The sequence below is a fragment of the Saccopteryx leptura genome, chromosome 1 (genome assembly GCF_036850995.1).
Source record: "Saccopteryx leptura isolate mSacLep1 chromosome 1, mSacLep1_pri_phased_curated, whole genome shotgun sequence".
In the NCBI taxonomy this organism is placed as follows: Eukaryota; Metazoa; Chordata; class Mammalia; order Chiroptera; family Emballonuridae; genus Saccopteryx; species Saccopteryx leptura.
The window spans coordinates 293,998,178-294,019,555 of record NC_089503.1 but is presented as its reverse complement, the minus strand read 5'-3'; the positions used below and the strand labels follow the sequence as shown (position 1 = coordinate 294,019,555).

Below are 21,378 nucleotides of genomic sequence, written 5' to 3'. Positions count from 1 at the left end.
TGAGCGCGGGCTCATCTGGTTTGAGCAAAAATTCACCAGCTTAGACCTAAGGTCGCTGGCTCAAGCAAGGGCTTACTCGGTCTGCTGAAGGCCCATGGTCAAGGCACATATGAGAAAGCAATCAATGAACAACAATCAATGAAGGAGTCGCACTGAGCAACGAAAAACTAATGATGCTTCTCATCTCTCTGTTCCTGTCTGTCTGTCCCTGTCTATCCCTCTCTCTGACTCTCTCTCTGTCTCTGTAAAAAAACAAACAAAAAAAACCCCTCTAAAATTTAGTGGCTTAACACAATTCTTGAATTTGCTCAAAATTTCTTTGGGATTGTAATTTGGGCTAAACTCAGCTAGATGAATTTTCTGCTGGTTTTGTAGAGTCACTCAGGTAGTGACAGTCTGCTTGTAGGTTAGCTCAGAGCTGATAGATCTTCGAGGCCTCAGCTAGGATCCTCATCTTTGTTTCTTATCCTCCAGTTGGCTAGCTCAGGCTTACTCACATGGCACTTTTCAGAGGGAGAGAAGGATACCACTGTTCAAGCACTTTTTAATTCTCTCCTAATATCCCATTGGTCAGAGCAAATCACATGGCCACACCAAACAGCAGTGTGGGAGGGGTCTACACAAGAGAGTAGAGGTAGGAAGCCTGACTGAGTGAAGCCATTGTTGTAGCAATCTGTACTGGGATATCACATAAATCAATCAGCAAATGTGAAAAATCATACTGTAAATTTAGAAATATCAAAAGAGCCTGACCAGTGAGTGGTGGCACAGTGGATAGAGTTTTGACAGTGGGGGGAGTCCCAGGTTTGAAACCCCAAGGTTGCTGGTTTAAGAGCACTTTCATCTGGTTTGAGTGCAGGCTTGCCAGCTTAAGAGTGAGATCTCTGACTTGAGCCCAAAGGTTGCCGGCTTGAAGCCCAAGGTCTGACTTGAGCAAGGGGTCACTGGATCTGCTGAAGCCCCCCTGTCAAGGCATGTATGAGAAGCAATCAATAAATAACTAAAAGTGCCACAACTATGAGTTGATGCTTCTCATCTTTTTCCCTCCTGTCTCTTTTTCTCACTAAACAAACAAACAAACAAACAAACAAACAAACGAGTTGCAGTCATAAAGCCTTGAGATTAAGCGAAGCCAGTGTTGTTACTTAGAGTGCATTTAAAACTGCATGATATTTGGGGAAAAGAATAATTTGTAAACTCAAAGTGAAGTTTATCCCCATATTAAAATTTGCATTATTTGAACATCTGCTTGGCTAGAAAATGCCATCTCCAGATGAGAGGCAATGTGAACAGTCCTACTTAGAACCCAACCCCCTCTTGGCCACCCATCTTGGGAGGTTCTCTGCTCCCTGTCCTTTCCTTTCTTTCCATCACACCCAGAATTGATTACCTTCATACACTCAACACTGTTCATAAATTTTATTTATACATACACTGTTTGTTGTCCTTCTCCTCTGGTACAGCACACAGAAAGCTCCATGATGACAGGAATTATGTCTGTTTCGCTTTCCAGCTCCTACCCAGCATCCAGCCCAGGGCTTGGCACATAATAGGAGCCTATTAAGTATTTGCTAGGCAGTAAATGAAATAAAAAGCTACACTTATACAAGTACCTCCTGACATGGTTTCCCAGCACCAGCCATCTTCTATTCTGAGAATTCAGTGAACTTTCCTATCCCTTAATGGATGATTCATTCTGTCAGTAATTTGCCAGGGGAAGGCAGTAGCTCCTTGCTCTTGTCTCTGTATATGTCTTCCACTAATCAGTTCTTCCCCGAACTGTGGCGGAACTAAATCCCATAGATTATACCCAAGCTCTACCTCTGGAATCCCACCCTTCCTTCTACTATTGCCTTAGGGGTCTTTTCACTTTTTGCTAGGACTCCCACCTTAGCCTCCTAACTGGGCTCCCTGCCAGCAGTCTTTCCTCAGCTGTCAGAGATATCATCATAGAAATATTTGAAAAATTAGTCACAGGATTAAAGACCTCCCTTTCTCCCCAAAACCTAGGAATAAGATTAAAACCCAAACCTTTTGGCATGAAATTCAAGGCATTTCACAATCTGCCCTGAGGTCCCTCTCTGCTACTCTCTCATCACCAGCCCCCTTTCTCGCATGCAGCCTCTGCCTCAGCCACACAGAATGTTCCTGTGTTAAATGAAATGTGCCTGCCCTGCCAGAACACCATAATTTGGTGCCAGCTAGCTTCTTTACGTGGCCCGTCTTTACCTCTCCTCCTTACCTGGTAATCTCCCTCCTTCTCATAGCTCACACCTCACTCGAAATTACGTTCTCGGCAAGCCTGTCCTGTCTCTGTTGTTCATGTCCATGTTAAAATCCTCATACATTAGGCCCTGGCCGGTTGGCTCAGTGGTAGAGCGTCAGCCTGGCGTGCAGAAGTCCCGGGTTCGATTCCCGGCCAGGGCACACAGGAGAAGCGCCCATCTGCTTCTCCACCCCTCCCCCTCTCCTTCCTCTCTGTCTCTCTCTTCCCCTCCCGCAGCCGAGGCTCCATTGGAGCAAGGTTGGCCCGGGCACTGAGGATGGCTCTGTGGCCTCTGCCCCAGGTGCTAGAGTGGCTCTGGTTGCCACAAAGCGACGCCCCGGAGGGGCAGAGCATCGCCCCCTGGTGGGCATGCCGGGTGGATCCCGGTCGGGCACATGCGGGAGTCTGTCTGACTGTCTCTCCCGGTTTCTAGAAAGCTTCAGAAAAAAAAATACAAAAAAAAAAAAATCTTCATACATTGTGTTTAAGTCTATCGTCACAGCTTCTGCTGCTGCTGCTGCTGCTTCCAGCAAGCAAGAAGATTTGCTAGGATAGATGGATGAAGAAAGTAGAAATAAATAAAGAAATTATGTGTGTCCCACAGTTGGTGCCCCATCCCTGACTTCTTACTTTCTGCTGCCTCTCTGTTCCACTAAGTTGCTCTGAAAGGTCTTCTGTTGGGGAATATCTGTTGTGTTTGTCTGCCTGACATCCCTTCCCTCTTCTGGAAACAGCATTCTTCTTCCTTATGGGGAAACCTGTCCTGTGTCGTTTGGGAAGGTTTGATCATTTCTACCTCACAAAGGAATCCATGCCCTTGGACATAATGAGTGGTTCAGGATCAGGCACGTGACACAACTGAGACCATTCAAAATCTTCTTTGAGACTGTTCTGCCAAAAATATTTGGAAAGATACCTTCTTTCCTGGGCCAAGCTGATGAAATGTAAGTTTAGACTGCCAGTCATCATTATCATCTCCATTAGAGAAGGCCTGTTTAAGGAAAGGGGAGTGTGCCTTGATGACAACATTTGAACTCCTGGATCAAGCTATGCCTGAAGCCAAATACTTTAGGTGAGCTGATAAATTGTCTTTTCATTTATTCTAGTTATTTTTGGGGTTTTTTTGCCAGTTACATGTGAAAGGATCCCCAACAAATACACTTGACAAACAAAAGTGCTTTGTTATTATCTCAACTTTACTCAGAAAAAGGTGTGGTTAGATATAAAAAGTAAGGCCATGCTCTTGCAGCATTGGGTAGGAAACTCAACTGAAGCAAAATCTTTGGGTGAGGAAACTATGGGTCCATTCAGCTCTTCTTGAGTCAGTTTCTCAGAAAGCAGCTTCATTCTTGTCTACAGATGTGGCAGGAAAGTTAACAGAAATCGAACAAACTCGTTTCCAAATGTAAATACCAAAATTCCTTTGCCCAAGATAAGCTTTTTTGGCTTAGTTTTGTTTTTAAATTATTATTACCTTTATTATTACTATTATTTATTTATTTTTATTTACAGAGACAGAGAGTCAGAGAGAGGGTTAGATAGAGACAGACAGACAGGAACGGAGAGAGATGAGAAGCATCAATCATCAGTTTTTCATTGCAACACCTTAGTTGTTCATTGATTGCTTTCTCATATGTGCCTTGACCATGGGCCTTCAGCAGACCGAATAACCCCTTGCTCGAACCAGCTACCTTGGGTTCAAGCTGGTAAGCTTTTTTGCTCAAGCCAGATAAGCCTGCGCTCAAGCTGGCGACCTCGGGGTCTCAAACCTGGGTCTTCCGCACCCCAGTTTGATGCTCTATCCACTAAGCCACCACCTGGTCAGGCTAATCTTTATTATTATAGATGCTATCTGTAGAGCCTCTTTAAAAGGGCTGGGTTAAGAAACCTGTTGCTCATTTTCCAAGTACTAAAGCAAAGAGTAGTTCAGCTTTTTCCCTCCCAATGGTTCCAGTGAACCATCAAGTTCGTTTTTATTAATGCTCAGAAAAGCCTAAAATGAACACTTACTCATAGACAACTTCTCTTAAAGCCCATCTCAAGCACAAAAGGTGTGACTTGACTACTGAATAAAAATAATATGGAACTTGCACACATTTGGGGTGCTAGTGGTGTTTAAGGAAGAGCAAAAGAGAGAAGTTTAAGAATCGATGGCACTTTAAGATTTCTCTAGATCCAGGACTTCAGAAGACATTTTTTTTTAAGTGAAGAGAATTCTTCTATTTAAATTGTTTTTAAAAGAAAGAAAATTTATGGGCAATTTTTGGAAAGAGGGATTGTAAAAGAGATAGGATTGACAAGAACCAACTAGTACCAAAAAATCTGTTTTTAAACCATTATTAGCAGTTCAAAAAGGCCAGTGAACCCTTGGGGCGATGTTGGAAAAAGAATATGCGCGAAGTATCTGCAAGAATAAAATTAGTTGGCCTGACCAGGTGGTGGCACAGTGGATAGAGTATCAGCCTGGGATGCAGAGGACCCAGGTTCAAAACCCCGAAGTCATTGGTTTGAGCATGAGATCAAGGACATGACCCCATGGTCACTGGCTTGAGCCTAAGGTTGCTGGCTTGAGCAAGGGGTCACTGGCTTGGCTGGACCCCCCCCCCCCCCGGTCAAGGCACAGATGAGAAAGAAGCAATCAGTGAATAACTAAAGTGCACAACAAAGAATTGATGCTTCTCATTTATCTCCTTTCCTGTCTGTCTGTTCTTATCTGTCACTCTCACTAAAAAAAAAAAAAAAAGATATATATATATATATATCAGTAGAACACTCTCATTTCAGGACACTTATCTAAAAGGGTCCAAGAGAAACTGCCATTAGAAAGGTGGATCCAGGAGGCCTGGAGGAAGGACAAGCCTTGTGACGCCTGCTTGTTGGCCTTCCTTTCTTTTACTGTAGCACCTTGAGATCATTGCCAAGTCCAAGTAAATAGAATTTTCTTCTTCCTTTTTTTACTCATTTGAGAAGTGTTTACTGATCAGATCTTTTGGACCAGGCACTGATGGGCAGTCTGTGTGACTCAGGAGGGAGCAGAAGGAGCTGGACTCCTGTCCTTCCTCGTCACCCCTCACCAGCTTTAGTCTGGACTATTCAACAAATATATATAATAATAAAGTCATTATTTTGTGCCCGACACTGGGCTACCATAGAACCAGTCATTCCTCCTAACAGTAATGGAGGCAGTTAGACAGGCTTTGATTTCTAAAGAAACCTAGTAGAACCCAAAATGACAATACATATAATAGAAAAGGCTACAGTATAGCAAGAGTGTTAAAGTCAAGTCATGCGTAGCAAGCAGCCAGTCTGCATCACAACTCACAAGCAGTGAGTACTAAGTGGCCCCTTTCTGCAGAGCAGAATGGACATACTTCTGCGTTGAGATCAGGAGCCACCACCATGTGCACTGAACACCTTGGAATCACAGTGCCCAAAATGGAACATAAGCTGGGCTTCTTATACCCTGAGGGTCACATAGAATATTCTTGCTGTGTAACTAACCCAACGGCCAAACCTCCTGGGGGGCCTCATTGAGACAAGGTGCAAATCATCACTCTCACAGTTATTAATGAACAATGTTGTCAAGCTGATACAAACTGCCCTGAGACTTGCCTAGGAACCATCATTGCAAAGCCACACTCTCAGTGAGAACATTTCACATCGGGACCAAGCTCCAGTGCTGGGCAGGTTCATGCCTCACTCAGAGACGGATTAAGGTCAGTTGAGGCCCTGGGGCAGGAAAAAATATTGGGACCCTTAAAAAAAAGAGAGAGACAGGGAAAATAAAAATGCATGCTAACCATATTTTTAAATAAATAAAAATATTATGTACTATTAATGTTAAAATTGCACATATGGCCCTGGCCGGTTGGCTCAGTGGTAGAGCATCGGCCTGGCGTGCAGAAGTCCTGGGTTCGATTCCCGGCCAGGGCACACAGGAGAAGCGCCCATTTGCTTCTCCACCCCTCCCCCTCTCCTTCCTCTCTGTCTCTCTCTTCCCCTCTCGCAACGAGGCTCCATTGGAGCAAAGATGGCCCAGACACTGGGGATGGCTCCTTGGCTTCTGCCCCAGGCACTGGAGTGGCTCTGGTCGCAACAGAGCGACGCCCCGGAGGGGCAGAGCATCGCTCCCTGGTGGGCGTGTCGGGTGGATCCCGGTCGGGCGCATGCGGGAGTCTGTCTGACTGTCTCTCCCCGTTTCCAGCTTTAGAAAAATACAAAAAAAATAAAAATAAAAATAAATAAATAAATAAAATTGCACATATGAAACCAAACTTGATATCATTAGAAAAAAGTGTAAAGTTGAAGTTTTGTGGGGCCCCTTCAGAAGCTGGGGCCCAGGGCACGCACCTGGTGCACCCACCGTTAAATCCACCTCTAGCTTCACTTCAGCCACTGATCGTGGGCAGTGCCAGGCCCACAGGAGTCCACCTCTCAGCCCTTCCCAACCACTCGCCACACTGCACCCAATGAGGCTTTTAAAAAATTAAAAAAAACAAATGTTGGTGAGCATGTGAAGAAATCCTTGTGTGCTGTGGGTGATAAGGTAAAATGGTACAACCCCTATGGGGAATGGTATGAAAGTTTCTTAAAAACATTTAAAATAGCTGAAATAGCTGGACCAGGCAGTGGCGCAGTGAATAAAGCGTCAGACTGGGATGTCGAGTACCCAGGTTTGAGACCCTGAGAATGCCAGCTTGAGTGCGGGCTCATCAGGTTTGAGCAAAGCTCACCAGCTTGAGCCCAAGGTTGCTGGCTCGAGCAAGGGGTCACTCAGTCTGCTGTAGTCCCTGGGTCAAGGCACATATGAGAAATCAATCAATGAACAATTAAGGAGCAGCAACAAAGAATTGATGTTTCTCATCTCTCTCCTTTCCTGTCTGTTCTTATCTGTCCCTCTCTCTGACTCTCTCTGTCTCTGCAAGAAAGAAAAGAAAGAAAGAAAGAAAGAAAGAAAGAAAGAAAGAAAGAAAGAAAGAAAGAAAGAAAGAAAGAAAGGAGGAAAATTTAAAGTAGAACTGCCTTATGGGCCTTGGTTGGTTGGCTCATCAGTAGAGCGTTGGTCTGGCATGTGGAAGTCCTGGGTTTGATTCCAGGTTAGGACACACAGGAGAAGGAACCATCTGCTTCTCCACACTCCCCCCCTCTCCTCTTTCTCTTTCTCTTCCTCTCCTGCATCCATGGCTCGAATGGTTTTAACGAGTTGGCCCCAGGCACTGAGGATGGCTACATGGCCTCACCTTAGGCATTAAAATAGCTCAGTTGCCAAGGAACAGAGCAATACGTCAGATGGGCAGAGCATCACCCCATAGGGGGTTTGATGGATAGATCTCAGTTTGAGTGCATGCAAGAGTCTGTCTTTCTGCCTGACCAGGTGGTGGTGCAGTGAATAGAGCGTCGGACTGGGATGCAGAGGACCCAGGTTCGAGACCCCAAGGTTACCAGCTTGAGCGCGGGCACATCTGGTTTGAGCAAAGCTCACCAGCTTGGACCCAAGGTAACTGGTTCGAGCAAGGGGTTATTTGGTCTGCTGAAGGCCCACGGTCAAGGCACATATGAGAAAGCAATCAGCCCTGGCCGGTTGGCTCAGTGGTAGAGCGTCGGCCTGGCGTGCAGAAGTCCCGAGTTGGATTCCCGGCCAGGGCACACAGGAGAAGCGCCCATCTGCTTCTCCACCCCTCCCCCTCTCCTTCCTCTCTGTCTCTCTCTTCCCCTCCCGCAGCCGAGGCTCCATTGGAGCAAAGATGGCCCGGGCGCTGGGGATGGCTCCTTGGCCTCTGCCCCAGGCGCTAGAGTGGCTCTGGTCGCAGCAGAGCGATGCCCTGGAGGGGCAGAGCATCGCCCCTTGGTGGGCGCATGCGGGAGTCTGACTGTCTCTCCCCATTTCCAGCTTCAGAAAAATACAAAAAAAAAAAAAAGCAATCAATGAACAACTAAGGTGTCGCAACAAAAAACTGATGATTGATGCTTCTCATCTCTCTCTGTTACTGTCTGTTCCTATCTATCCCTCTCTCTGACTCTCTCTCTGTCTCTGTAAAACAAACAAACAAACAAACGAACAATAAAAAAAGAAAAATAAATAAATTAAGAACTGCCTTATGATCAGCAATCCCACTTCTGGTATGTATCCAAAAGAAATGAAAGCAGTCTTGAAGAGATATTTGCAAACTCCTGTTCACAGCAGTGTTATCCATGAGAGCCAAGAGGAGGAAGCAACCCAAATGTCCGTTGACAAATAGACAGATAAACCAAGTATGTTATATACATAAATGGAATATCATTCAGCTTTAAAAAAGAAAGGAAATGGAGCAATAGAGAACTGTTACCCAGACCCACCCCTGGATTTTCCCGTGAGACTATACATTTCTTTTCCAATTTAACCCAGTTTGAGTTTCGGTCACTTGTATTCAAAAAGATTCCTGACTAACTCAGAACTGGAAGTGCATTGCAATCCTGTGAGGTAATTGTTTTCTGTTTTATTTTATTTTTATTTTTATTTTTTACAGAGACAGAGAGTCAGAGAGAGGGATAGACAGGGACAGACAGACAGACAGGAACGGAGAGAGATGAGAAGCATCAATCATTGGTTTTTTGTTGCAACACCTTAGTTGTTCATTGATTGCTCTCTCATATGTGCCTTGACTTTGGGCCTTCAGCAGACCGAGTAACCCCTTGCTCAAGCCAGCGACCTTGGGTCCAAGCTGGTGAGCTTTGCTTAAACCAGATGAGCCTGCGCTCAAGCTGGTGACCTCAGGGTCTCGAACCTGGGTCCTCCGCACCCCAGTCCGATGCTCTATCCACTGCACCACCGCCTGGTCAGGCTCTGTTTTATATTTTTAACTGAGGTAAAATTTATGTACAGTGAAACATGCAGATCAATACAATCTTCCAGTTCAATAGGCCTATGAGGTAACATTGTGCTGAGGACATTTTGAGTTGCAAATAACAGAAACCTATTTGAAGTGGCTTAAGGGAGAAAAGGAGTGGAGGAAATTATTATATAGATATATCTCCGGGAACTTGAGGTCTCTACTGCTGCATAACAAATGACCACAAATATGGCACTTTATAACAACATCTGCTTATTCTCTCCCAGCTCAAGACTAAAATCCAGCCTGACCAGGTGGTGGCGCAGTGGATAGAGCATCAGTCTGGGACACAGAGAGCCTAGGTTAGACTCCAAGGTCACTGGCTTGAGAGTGGGCTCATCCAGCTTGAGCGCAGGGTCGCTGACTTGAATGTGGGATCATTGACATGACTCCAAGGTCGCTGGCTTGAACCCAAGGTCACTGGCTTGAGCAAAATGTCACTTGCTCTGCTGTAGACCCCGCCCCCATCAAGGCACATATAAGAAAGCCATCAATGAACTACTAATTGATGCTTCTCATCTCTCCCTTTTTGTCTGTCTGTCCCTATATATCCCTCTCTCTGTTTCTTTCACTCTCTTGCTTTAAAAAAAAAAAGACTTAACATCCAGGTGTCAGCTGGGCTGAGTTCCCATTGAGAGGCTCTGTGGAAAAATCTACTGCTTCCCAACTCATTCATGTAGTTGGAAAATTTAGGTCCTTGCTGTTGTAGGTCTGAGGTCTCCATTACTTTCTGCTGTGCCACTTCTAGAGGCCACCTACAGATTCTTGCCACCTGGTCCAATATGCAGTTCACAACCATAGTTCTCAATGGGAAGGGGAGTGATTTTGCCACCCAGGGAAAATTCGAGAAGGTCTAGAGCAGGGGTCCCCAATCTACGGCCCGCGGGCCACATGCGGCCCCCTGAGGCCATTTATCTGGCCCCCGCTGCACTTCTGGAAGGGGCACCTCTTTCATAGGTGGTCAGTGGAGGAGCATAGTTCCCATTGAAATACTGGTCAGTTTGTTGATTTAAATTTACTTGTTTGTTATTTCAAATATTGTATTTCTTCCTGTTTTGTTTTTTTACTTTAAAATAAGATATGTGCAGTGTGCATAGGGATTTGTTCATAGTTTTTTTAATAGTCCGGCCCTCCAATGGTCTGAGGGACGGTGAACTGGCCCCCTGTGTAAAAAGTTTGGGGACCCCTGGTCTAGAGTAATTTGGGGTTGTTATAATGGGGGGGCCAGGGATGCTGCTAACAATCCTACAATACACAGGACAGCTCCCACAACAGAGAATTCCCTAGGCTCAAATGTCAATGGTGCCACAGCTGAGAAACCTTAATAGACACTAACAAAGAGGATGCTTAAAGAAAATCAGAGTGCTCTTACCAGAAGAAGGGGGCCTAGATCTTGGCAAAACCCACAGACTCCGCCACAAGTACAGTGCCTGGTCTAGATGAGGTTTTCTGTCATTTTTATCTTCTTCCTTTTTATTCCATCTTTGACTATTTTCCCTCTCTACTCCTGACTCCAACATTTTCACACCCATCATCTTAGAAATAAGCTTTCCTCCACCTGGTCCATGAAGACACGTTACCACCATGTCTCCCGCAACATTAAGCCCTCTTGGAATCCCATGTCCCCCTTGATGCCTTGAATACTGAGGAGTTGCCTTCTTTCCCTGACTCCAAGCCACACTCACCTGCCATTCTGAACACATCATAACTGTAAGAAGGCATGTGACAGTAAATAAATGATGTGTCTGTTGGATTTGCATACTTCAGCCCTGAGTACCTAGATGATCCCATATATTCTTTTTTGGCCCCAAAATCCACCCCCTAGATATCAACGATAATACCAAATTCATGCCATAGTGGCTTTTCTTTCTTTTCTTTCTCCTATTTCTGTCTCCTCTCACCATGACTTTACCCTGGCTACAACTCTTTCTGTTTGTTTCTTCTTCTCTCCTCTCTCTTTTAAAATATGGTTTATGTTCAATGGTTCAAAATTCAAAAGGCACCAGAGGAATATGCAGAATCCCTGTCTCCAGTTCCCTGGTCCCTCACCAGAGGCAACTATGTACTGTCACGAATTTTTTTGAAAATCTTTATGGAGATACTATTTACAAGCAAGAACATATATAGATTCTTCTCTTATTTTTCCTCTTTTTTCTTTTTTTAAAGAAGCAAAAGATAGTATACTATGCACATGACTTTGCATCCTACTTTGGCTTATTATATTTAAAAGTTATTTGGAGATATGGCTTTTAGGAGGTAATTAAGACTAAATGAGGTCATAAGGTAGGGTCCTCACATGATAGGATTGGTGGATTTATAAGAGAAAGTGAGAGAGGTCTCTCTTTCTCTCCTTGCACAAGCATGGAGGAAAAGCCATGGAAGAACAGCGCAGGAAGGGAGCCATCTGCAAGCCAGGAAGAGGGCTCTCACAAGAACCAACCCTGCTGACACCCTGACCTCAGACTTCCAGCCTCCAGAACTGTGAGAAAAGACATTTCTGCTGTTGAAGCCAACCTGTCTGTGATTTTTTTTTTGTGGCAGCCCTAATCAGACTAATAATGCTGACTATATCCTATTCTAAGTGTTTTACGTGTAGTAACTTATTTAGTCCTAATAAACACCCTGGGAAGTCAGTACTATTATTATTACCCCTATTTTTCAGATGAGGAAAACCTAAGCACAGAGATACAAAGACATTCCCTGAAATCCACTTAGTCCATTGGTGCTGGCTCAGAATCTGAATCAAGGCAGGTTGGTACTGGTCCATGTTGACCACTTACTGAGCACTTCCTGTATGCATTTACATGCATTACCTTATTGGGTCCCTAAAACTCTATGACTTGGGTATAATAGGAAACTGAGATAGAGAGGTATTAAGAAATTGGCCAAGTTGACCTAGGTAGAATGGGTAAAGCTTGCTTCAAACAGTTTGATATCAGAGCCACTCTCTTAAACACAAAGGAGATTTCAGAGGAATTTTTTGCATTCTGTCTTCTCTCTGTAGTTACCCTAGAGAAATCTATATAATGCTAAGAAATTTCCTTGCTACATTTAACTTTAGAACAATGCACTCAACTAACCCATAAACTCTTTTACAACATATTTTATAGTTCTAATATTTCTATAAATAGTTTTTATTGGAAAAATAATGCAAAATTGGCTCAGATAATTTCAAGTGATCCAGCAGAATGGTGAAATGATATCACAGAAAAAAGAGTAGACTCATCCTCAATTTCACAATGTTGAATGTTTGCTCAAATGTCACCCTCTCAGCTTGACCAGGTGGTGGCGCAGCGGATGGGGCGTTGGACTGGGTGCAGAAGATGCAGGTTCAAAACCCTGAGCTCACCGGCTTGAGCGCGGGCTCATCTGGTTTGAGCAAAGCTCACCAGCTTGAGCCCAGTTTATAGCCTCCCTGTCAGGGCACATATAAGAAAGCAAACAACGAACAACTAAGGAGCCGCAATGAAGAATTGATGCTTCTCATCTCTCTCCCTTCTTGTCTGTCTGTCCCTATCTGTCCCTCCCTCTGTCTCTGTCACACACAAAAATGTCACTCTCTCAATGAGGCCTGTCCTAACACTCTACTTAAAATTGTACCCCTTTGTCACTCTCACATTCTCTTACTCTCAGACCTTCCTAATCTTGCTCAGTTCTTTTCACTTACCACTTTCTAACTTATAGTATGTTTTCCTGTTCATTATTTTGGGTTATTTTCTATCTTCCATGCTAGAATTTGTTTCTTGTGGACAAGGACCTTTTTTCTTTTAAATTAAAAAAAAAAACAAAAACTTTAAAAATCATTTTGTCCCCTGCTCTGTCCTCCAGCACCAGTAGGCCAGGGCACCAAATAGGGGCTCAGTAAATATTACTTGAATGTTATTCTTTAAGGACTTATTTGTTGTGTCGAAAGTTAAAATTTCAGCTCAGTACAAAGTTTGGAGAAAATAGAGGCACAAATTATTTATTTTCCTTTGGCATTGCTTTTCAGTAAGTCAGCAGTTTTCTATTGATGTGCTGCAAGAATTTTTAAAACATGCAATACCTGACAAGTTAGGGGCACTGACCTCTTTTCTCTTAGATTGTCAAATAAAATAAAAAGACAACAGCCAACACATCAATAGCCATGTAGTGTGAATAAATCAAAATTATTCCTTTTGGGGGAGGGCAGACTGGAAAAGAAATATAATTTTTTTGTGTGTGTGTCATCGAATTTTAGTAATTAGTTTATATGTGCCATGATGTGAAATAGGTTGAAAAATCACTGGAGTAAATAATATATTCTAATGTTTCACAATTTAAAAGTTGTATAAGGTTAGACAATGAAAAATTGGCTCTCCACCCTGTTTCCCCTACTATCTTATTGTTTCCCACCTTGGAGATAACTAATAATATCAGAAGCATCAATTCTTTGTTGTGACACCTTAGTTGTTCACTGATTGCTTTCTCATATGTGCCTGACTGGGGGGCTACAGCAGTCCGAGTGACCCCTTGCTCAAGTCAGTGACCTTGAGCTCAAGCCAGTGACCTTGGGCTTCAAGCCAGTGACCTTTGGGCTCAAGTCAGTGACCATGGGGTTATGTCCATGATCCCATGGTGAACCCGTACTCAAGCTGACTGAGCCCCTGCTCAAACCTGAAACCTCGGGTTTTGAATCTGGGTCCTCTGCATCCTAGGCCAAGGCTCTATCCACTGAGCCACCACCTGGTTAGGCTATCAGTTTCTTCTTTAACTATATATATCCCATCTTTTTCTGCACAAATATTACATCATATTCATATGTACACACTGTAGTACTTTTTTTTTTTTAACTCAACAATACAGGACAATTAAAAAGGAATAGATAGCCCTGGCTGATTGGCTCAGTGGTAGAGTGTCGGCCCCGTGTGTGGAAGCCCTGGGTTCGATTCCCAACCAGGGCACACAGGAGAAGTGCCCATCTGCTTCTCCACCCTTCCCCCTCTCCTTCTCTCTATCTCTTTCCCCTCCTGCAGCCAAGGCTCCAATGGAGCAAAGTTGACCCAGGCGCTGAGGATGGCTCCATGGCCTTCACCTCAGGTGCTAGAATGGCTCTGGTTGCAACAGAGCAATGTTCCAGATAGGCAGAGCACCACCCCCTAGTGGGCATGCCACATGGTCAGGTGCATGCGGGAGTCTGTCTCTCTGCCTCCCTGCTTCTCACTTCAGAAAAAAAAAAAAAAAGAAATAGAATGGAATATTTTCAAAAATGAGTTGTTCAGAAATGTGACTCTGTGTGAACAATTAAGATGCACCTGGGGACACATCAAGAACCTTGCGTTTCGCCTGACCAGACGGTGGCACAGTGGATAGAGCGTCAGACTGGGATGCAGAGGACCCAGGTTCGAGACTCCAAGGTCACCAGCTTGAGCAAAAGCTCACCAGCTTGGACCCAAGCTCGCTGGTTTGAGCAACGGGTTACTCGGTCTGCTGAAGGCCCGCGGTCAAGGCACATATGAGAAAGCAATCAATGAACAACTAAGGTGTCGCAACGAAAAACTGGTGATTGATGCTTCTCATCTCTCTCCATTCCTGTCTGTCTGTCCCTGTCTATCCCTCTCTCTGACTCTCTCTCTGTCCCTGGAAAATAAACAAACCAACAAACCAACAAAGAACCTTGCGTTTCGGTTGCTTCTTCCTTGTAGTCCAGAGCCAGTGAAGTATAATAACACAGAGTGCTACCATTATAGCCATCCACAGTGGTGTGCCACAGGGGCTGGGATGGATCAGCCCATGGGGGCACGCTACACAGGAAGGTTGCATACTGAGCATCTCTAAGATCGGGACACTTCCAGGTTGGTTTTGAATGCATGTCTATTATAATGTTGTATTATCACCTGACCCGGTGGTGGCGCAGTGGATGGGATGCGGAGGACCCAGGTTCGAGACCCCGAGGTTGCCAGCTTGAGTGCGGGCTCATCTGGTTTGAGCAAAAGCTCACCCACCAGCTTGGACCCAAGGTCACTGGCTCCAGCAAGGGGTTACTTGGTCTGCTGAAGGCCCACAGTCAAGGCACATATGAGAAAACAATCAATGAACAACTAAGGTGTTGCAACGTGCAATGAAACACTAATGATTGATGCTTCTCATCTCTCTCCATTCCTGTCTGTCTGTCCCTGTCTATCCCTCTCTCTGACTCTCTCTGTCTCTGTAAAAAAAATAAAATAATAATAATAATAATAATAATGTTGTATTATCAAGGTTCTCCAGAGAAAAAGCCACTAGGATATGCACGTATATATGTACGTATGGAAAGAGATTTAAGGAATTTATTAGGAATTGGCTTGGGTTATGGAAGCCGGCAAGGGCCAAATCAGCAGTGTGAGCCAGCAGGCTTGAGAACCAATAGTGCAGCTTAAGTCAAAGGTTTCACAAAAGGAAAAAAGCCCTGGAAATCGATGGGGGTTGATGGTTGCTCAACAGTGTGAATGTACTTAATGTCACTGGACCATATACCTAAAAAATGATTAAGATGATCAATTTTATGTGTATTTTACTACAGTTAAAAACAAATTAAAAAAATTTTTAATAACATTTTATTATCTCTGTTTCTGTGGAGAAATTTAGGAGCAGCTAGTTGGGTGGTTCTGGTGCAAGGTCTCATAGGGTTACAGTCAGATGTCACCTGGGACCACAGTCATCTGAGGCTGGTGGCCATCCGAAGGCCTAACTGGGTCCGAAGGGTCCGCTTCCCAGACAGCTACTCGCGAGTCTGCCGGCTGGAGGCCTCAGTTCTGCGCCAACTGTTGGCAGGAAGCCTTAATTTTTTACCACATGGACCTTTCCATTGGGCTGCTGGAGTGTTCTCATAACACAACAACTGACATCCTACAAAGCAAGCCAAGTCATTTGAGAGAGAAGCCACATGTCACTTAGGATCTAGCCACAGATAACACACAGTGCTCATTTATGCAATATCCTCCTTGTTGGCAATGGGTCACTGAGTTCAGCTCAGACTCACCAACGGGGATATTGGGCTCTGCTTTTGAAAGAGGCGTTAAATAATTTTTAGACATATTTTAAAACCACTCCAGCATTTGAACTGATGTAGGAAAAAAGTCTGATAAAAATGACCTAATTTTTCTTAGCTTCTGTTTATTTAAATTCCTTGACCACAGTGATGGGGTATGGACTGGTTTGGTCTGGGTTTCATTGAACTTCATGATGTTGGTTCCTTTACCAGAAGAAAGGACTCTGTTTCCAGAAGGAAGAGGAAGGGGATGCTGAGTAGTTACATGTGTCCAGATGTCCACTGCACACATCGTTGTCATTCTGGCAAGGGTCATGATGAGCACACTCTGACAGAGTCAGGCCTTTTCTCTTCTCTTGACCTTTGGACTGTCTGAGTTAGCATTAGAGGAGTCTCAGCATTTTTTCTTTTTAATTTTTTTAAATTGTGGCTTTTCCACCTGACTAGGCTGTGGCACAGTGGATAGAGTATCAGACTGGGATGCATAGGACTCAGGTTCAAAACCCCAAGGTGGCTGGCTTAAGCGTGAGATCATACACATGACCCCATGGTTGTTGGCTTGAGCCCAAAGGTTGCTGGCTTAAAGCTCAAGGTCACTGGCTTGAGCCCAAGGTTGCTGTCTTAAAGCCCAAGGTCACTGGCTTGAGCCCAAGGTCGCTGGCTTGAGCAAGGGGTCACTCACTCTGCTGTAGTCCCCTGGTCAAGGCACATATGAGAAAGCAATCAATGAACACCTAAGGTGCCGCAATGAAGAATTGATGCTTTTCATATCTCTCCCGTCCTGTCCGTCTGTATCTGTCCCTCTCTTTGTCTCTTTCACTATCTCTGTCACAAAAAAAAATTTTTTTTTTTGGTTTTCCTCTCTCTCTGTCGCTCTAAAATCAATCAATAAAAATTGTGGCAAAATGCACATAAGATAAAACCATTTTAACCATTTTTAAGGGTACCGTTCAGCCTGACTTGTGGTGGTGCAGTGGATAAAGTGTCGACCTGGAATGCTGAGGTTCGAAACTCTGGGCTTGCCTGGTCAAGGCACATATGGGAGTTGATGCTTCCTGTTCCTCCCCTCTTCTCTCTCCCTTCTCTCTCCCCCTCTCTCCTCTCTAAAATGAATAAATAAAGTCTTTTAAAAAACTGTACAGTACAGTAGCATTAAGTACCATCACATGTTGTACAACCATTACCACTGTCTGGATGAACAGAACTCATCTTCCCAAACTGAAATTCTGTACCCATTAAACAATAACTCTCTATTTCTCCCTCTCTGCTGCCCCTGGTAACCACCATTCTACTCTGTCTCTGTGCATTTGTGTGTTTTAGATACCTCCTATAAGCAGAGTCATACTCTTTGTTCTTTTGAGACCAGCTTATTTCACTTAGCATAATGTCTTCAACGGTCATCCATGTTGTAGCATGTGTCAGAATTTCCTTTCTTTTTAAGGATAAATAATAATCTATTTTGTAATAATACAATAATACACCACATTTTTTAAAATTTATTCATTATAGAGAGGGGAGAGGGAGAGAAGGAGGGAGAGCAGGAAGCATCAACTCCCATATGTGCCCTGACCAGGCAAGCCCAGGGTTTTGAACCGGCAACCTCAGTGTCTCCAGGTTGACACTTTATCCACTGTGCCACCACAGGTCAGGCACAATAATCCACCACATTTTATTTTATCCATTCATCCATCAATGCACACTTGGGTTGCCTCTACCATTAAGCTATTGCAAATAATGCTGCAATGAATACGGGTGTAGAGCCTCCACATTTTCTCAGTATTTCACTTGCAGCAATTGAAGAGTTTATGGTAGAATTCAGATCCTGAGCTCTTAGAGCTGCAACTGTGTTTGGGGAAAGTACATTGGGTGTGCAGGTTGTGGCCCTCACTCTGCCAGGGTTAGCTAGCTACATTCACATTATCTTGGGTGAATCTATCTTTCTGAGCCTCCTAGGGGCCTGGGAGTCTCAAATGAAATAATAATAATAATGGAATGGCTGGAAAGACAGTTAAAGAGGGAAACAGAAATAACAATTATGCCTGACTAGGCGGTGGCACAGTGGATAAAGCATCAGACTGGGATGCAGAGGACCCAGGTTCGAGACCCCAAGGCTACCAGCTTGAGCGCGGGCTCATCTGCTTTGAGTAAAAGCTCACCAGCTTGGACCCAAGGTCATTGGCTTGAGAAAGGGGTTACTTGGTAAGCTGAAGGCCCGTGTTCAAGGCACATATGAGAAAGCAATCAGTAAACAACTAAGGTCTCGCAACGAAAAACTGATGATTGATGCTTCTCATCTCTCTCCATTCTTGTCTGTCTGTCCCTATCTATCTCTCTCTATCCCTGTAAAAAACAACAACAACAAATAACAATTATATATTTGTTTACCTCCTTTTTCCAGCTCCTGACATGAGGGAGGCCTGGAACATCATAAATGCTCAGTAAACCTGACCAGGCGGTAGCGGAGTGGATAGAGCATCAGACTGGGATGTAGGGGACCCAGGTTCAAAACCCCGAGGTCACCGGCTTGAGTGTGGGCTCATCGGACTTGAGCATGGGGTCATAGACAGGATTCCATGGTTGCTGGCTTGAGCCCAAAAGTCGCTGACTTGAGCAAGGGGTCACTGGCTCTGCTGGAGGTCCCCGTCAAGGCACATATGAGAAAGCAATCAATGAACAACTAAGAAGCTGCAACAAGGCCCTGGCCGGTTGGCTCAGTGGTAGAGCGTTGGCCTGGCGTGTGGAAGTCCCAGATTCGATTTCTGGCCAGGGCACACAGGAGAGGTGCCCATCTGCTTCTCCACCCCTCCCCCTCTCCTTCCTCTCTGTCTCTCTCTTCCCCTCCCACAGCCGAGGCTCCATTGGAGCAAAGATCTCCGGGGCGCTGGGGATGGCTCCTTGGCCTCTGCCCCAGGCGCTAGAGTGGCTCTGGTCGCGACAGAGCGATGCCCCGCATGGGCAGAGCATCGCCCCCTGGTGGGCATGCCAGGTGGAACCCGGTCGGGCGCATGCGGGAGTCTGTCTGCCTCCCCGTTTCCAGCTTCAGAAAAATACAAAAAAAAAAAACCAAACAAACAAAAAAAAAAACAAAAAAAAAAAGCTGCAACGAAGAATTGATGCTTCTCATCTCTCTCCTTTCCTCTCTGTCTGTCCCTATCTGTCCTTCTTTGTCTCTCTAGCTCTGTCACAAAAAATTAAAAAAAATAATAATAAAATGCTCAATAAATATCTGAGAAATAAATTCTAGAATCTTTTAGTGTATTTGAATCATTGTTTAAGTCTCCTTTGTGAGAACATTGTTAACTTGTGTTAATTACTAGGCTCCATCTTGCTCATTTTATTGCTCTACATATGTAAAGATTTCTCCAGACAATATTTTCAGATAGCACACAATATTTTTTAAAATATAGAATGTAGTTACAGGAGCATCTTTCCACGGGGCATCTGGGTCTAGAAGCTCAGAGCCGAAAGAAAACTCTGTTTCAACACTGATTGGCTTTTGATCATACTTAATATTCAATATTCCATCAGGCCAATTTGGGCTCTCTTCCCCCAACTCTTTACCTCCCCCATTCCCAGGCATTGACTGATTAACATTATCATTGACCATAACTCCTCATTTGCCTGATAACAGGAAAAGGACTCAATTCCCACCTTAAAGCTAGGCTCTCATTGCAAATGCAAAGACTCTTTCTGGAGGGATGCACAAAAACCTAACAGTAGTTGCCTCTATTCAGGGAGATTTGGGGGTTTGGGGATAAGGTGGGAGAGAGCCTTATTTTTTAGTGTAAATTCTTCTGTATATGGAGGGGGGGTAATTTTATGTTGTGCGTGTTTTACTCTAAAAATAAAAACACTATTCTGGAAGCAAGAATAAGTACTAACCATGTGTTCAACCTACTGTGAATCACTGGGGAAAAAGAAAGATTAAAACGGCAAAGGAAACAGTTCTTGAATCAGAAGATAAAGCCAGCCCAAAGACAATTATATTTAAACTAGATGAAGCTGTTTCAGAAGCAATAGTGTGTCAAATCTGTCACCAACGTGGGTGCTGGATAAAATTAAGAGCGTATTCTAGATTGGTCACTTTTTTTTTGCAGAGGAACCTATTTGGGACCTTTCATTTTCAGTTTCCTCATTTGCAACATGGAGATAATAATGCCTATCTATTATTACTAATGTAAGAGTATTTGGAGTTTTTCTCAGGGGACTTTGAAGAATGTTGGGCAGATAAAATATATTATGCTCACTTTGTTAAAGATGGCGCTGCCCACATGGAAGCCTGTCGCCCAAGTGATATTAATGTGTGTTGGGGGCGGGCTGTGGGCAAGCAGGATCCTTGTAGCCTGGGGCTTGGTTTTAGGACTAAGCCTTTCCCACCCTTTTTGATGTGGGGTGGTACAATCCAATTATGCCTCAAATAAGTGACTTTGTATCAGAGACTTCCTTATTTTGTATATTGGATTAAAGGTTTTGATTTCTACACTATAAAATGGGGGCAGAACAGGAGCTTGCTCTCTTGGTTCCTGAGATTAGCATTAGAGAGCAGAGAGCAGAGAGCAAAGAAAGGCCACGTGGAGTAGGCCAGGAGAAGCAGCCAAGATGGCGGAGTGTTGAGTGAGAAGCCAGTTTATACAGAGTTTGTGCAGGGAGAAGGAAGGAGATGAGGAACAGAGGTGAATAAGTCTGGTGAGCTAGAAACCTATGATTCTAGGAAACTCGGATAAGTCAGTAGCTTTGTGAGCACTGAATGAGTGGGTTTTGGAGGCCCAGTGTGTGTTTTTACTTGCCCACTGGGTGCAAGCTAGGATTAAAGATGATGGCCCACCAGTTTTTGGCTCCATTGCTTCTTTACTGACTGTCCGAATCCAATGCAAACCTCCATATGAATGGCCGCGATGGAGGCTCCTGGCCCTACAAAGAACACAGCTCCCAAGGGGAGGCAGAAACCATCTGTTGAGTGTGTACTATGTGCCAATTATGTTGAGTGCTTACATTTATTGAATCTTCATAGCTATTGTGCTGTTCTTGTTTTATAGAGAAGGGTGAGGCTCAAAGAAACTCAACTACTTGCTCAAGATCACACAGCTAGTGAGTGCTAGAATCAGGATTCGAATTCAGGTCTGTCTGATGACAAAGCTTGGTTCTCTGCTCTACTTACCAGGGGTTGCAGTCACCAGGACGGACACTGTGGGAACTTATTGAGGCAGGAGGCAAGCCTGACTAGGGGGCATCAGTCAGAGCAGCCTTGCAGGTGC

The 21,378-nt window shown here is 44.3% G+C and overlaps 1 long non-coding RNA gene and 1 other non-coding gene across 2 annotated transcripts in view; both read left to right on the top strand.

Moving 5' to 3' along the window:
• LOC136385419 (uncharacterized) overlaps window positions 1–18,889 on the top strand; it is a 70,988-nt gene extending 52,099 nt beyond the window's left edge. Inside the window, exon 5 of the long non-coding RNA XR_010747821.1 lies at window positions 18,522–18,889. This is a non-coding gene — a long non-coding RNA (uncharacterized lncRNA). The remainder of the gene's footprint in view (window positions 1–18,521) is intronic.
• TRNAT-CGU (transfer RNA threonine (anticodon CGU)) lies at window positions 13,982–14,057 on the top strand. The gene has a single exon. It is a non-coding gene; the product is annotated as a tRNA-Thr (tRNA).
• Window positions 18,890–21,378: the final 2,489 nt, after the last annotated feature.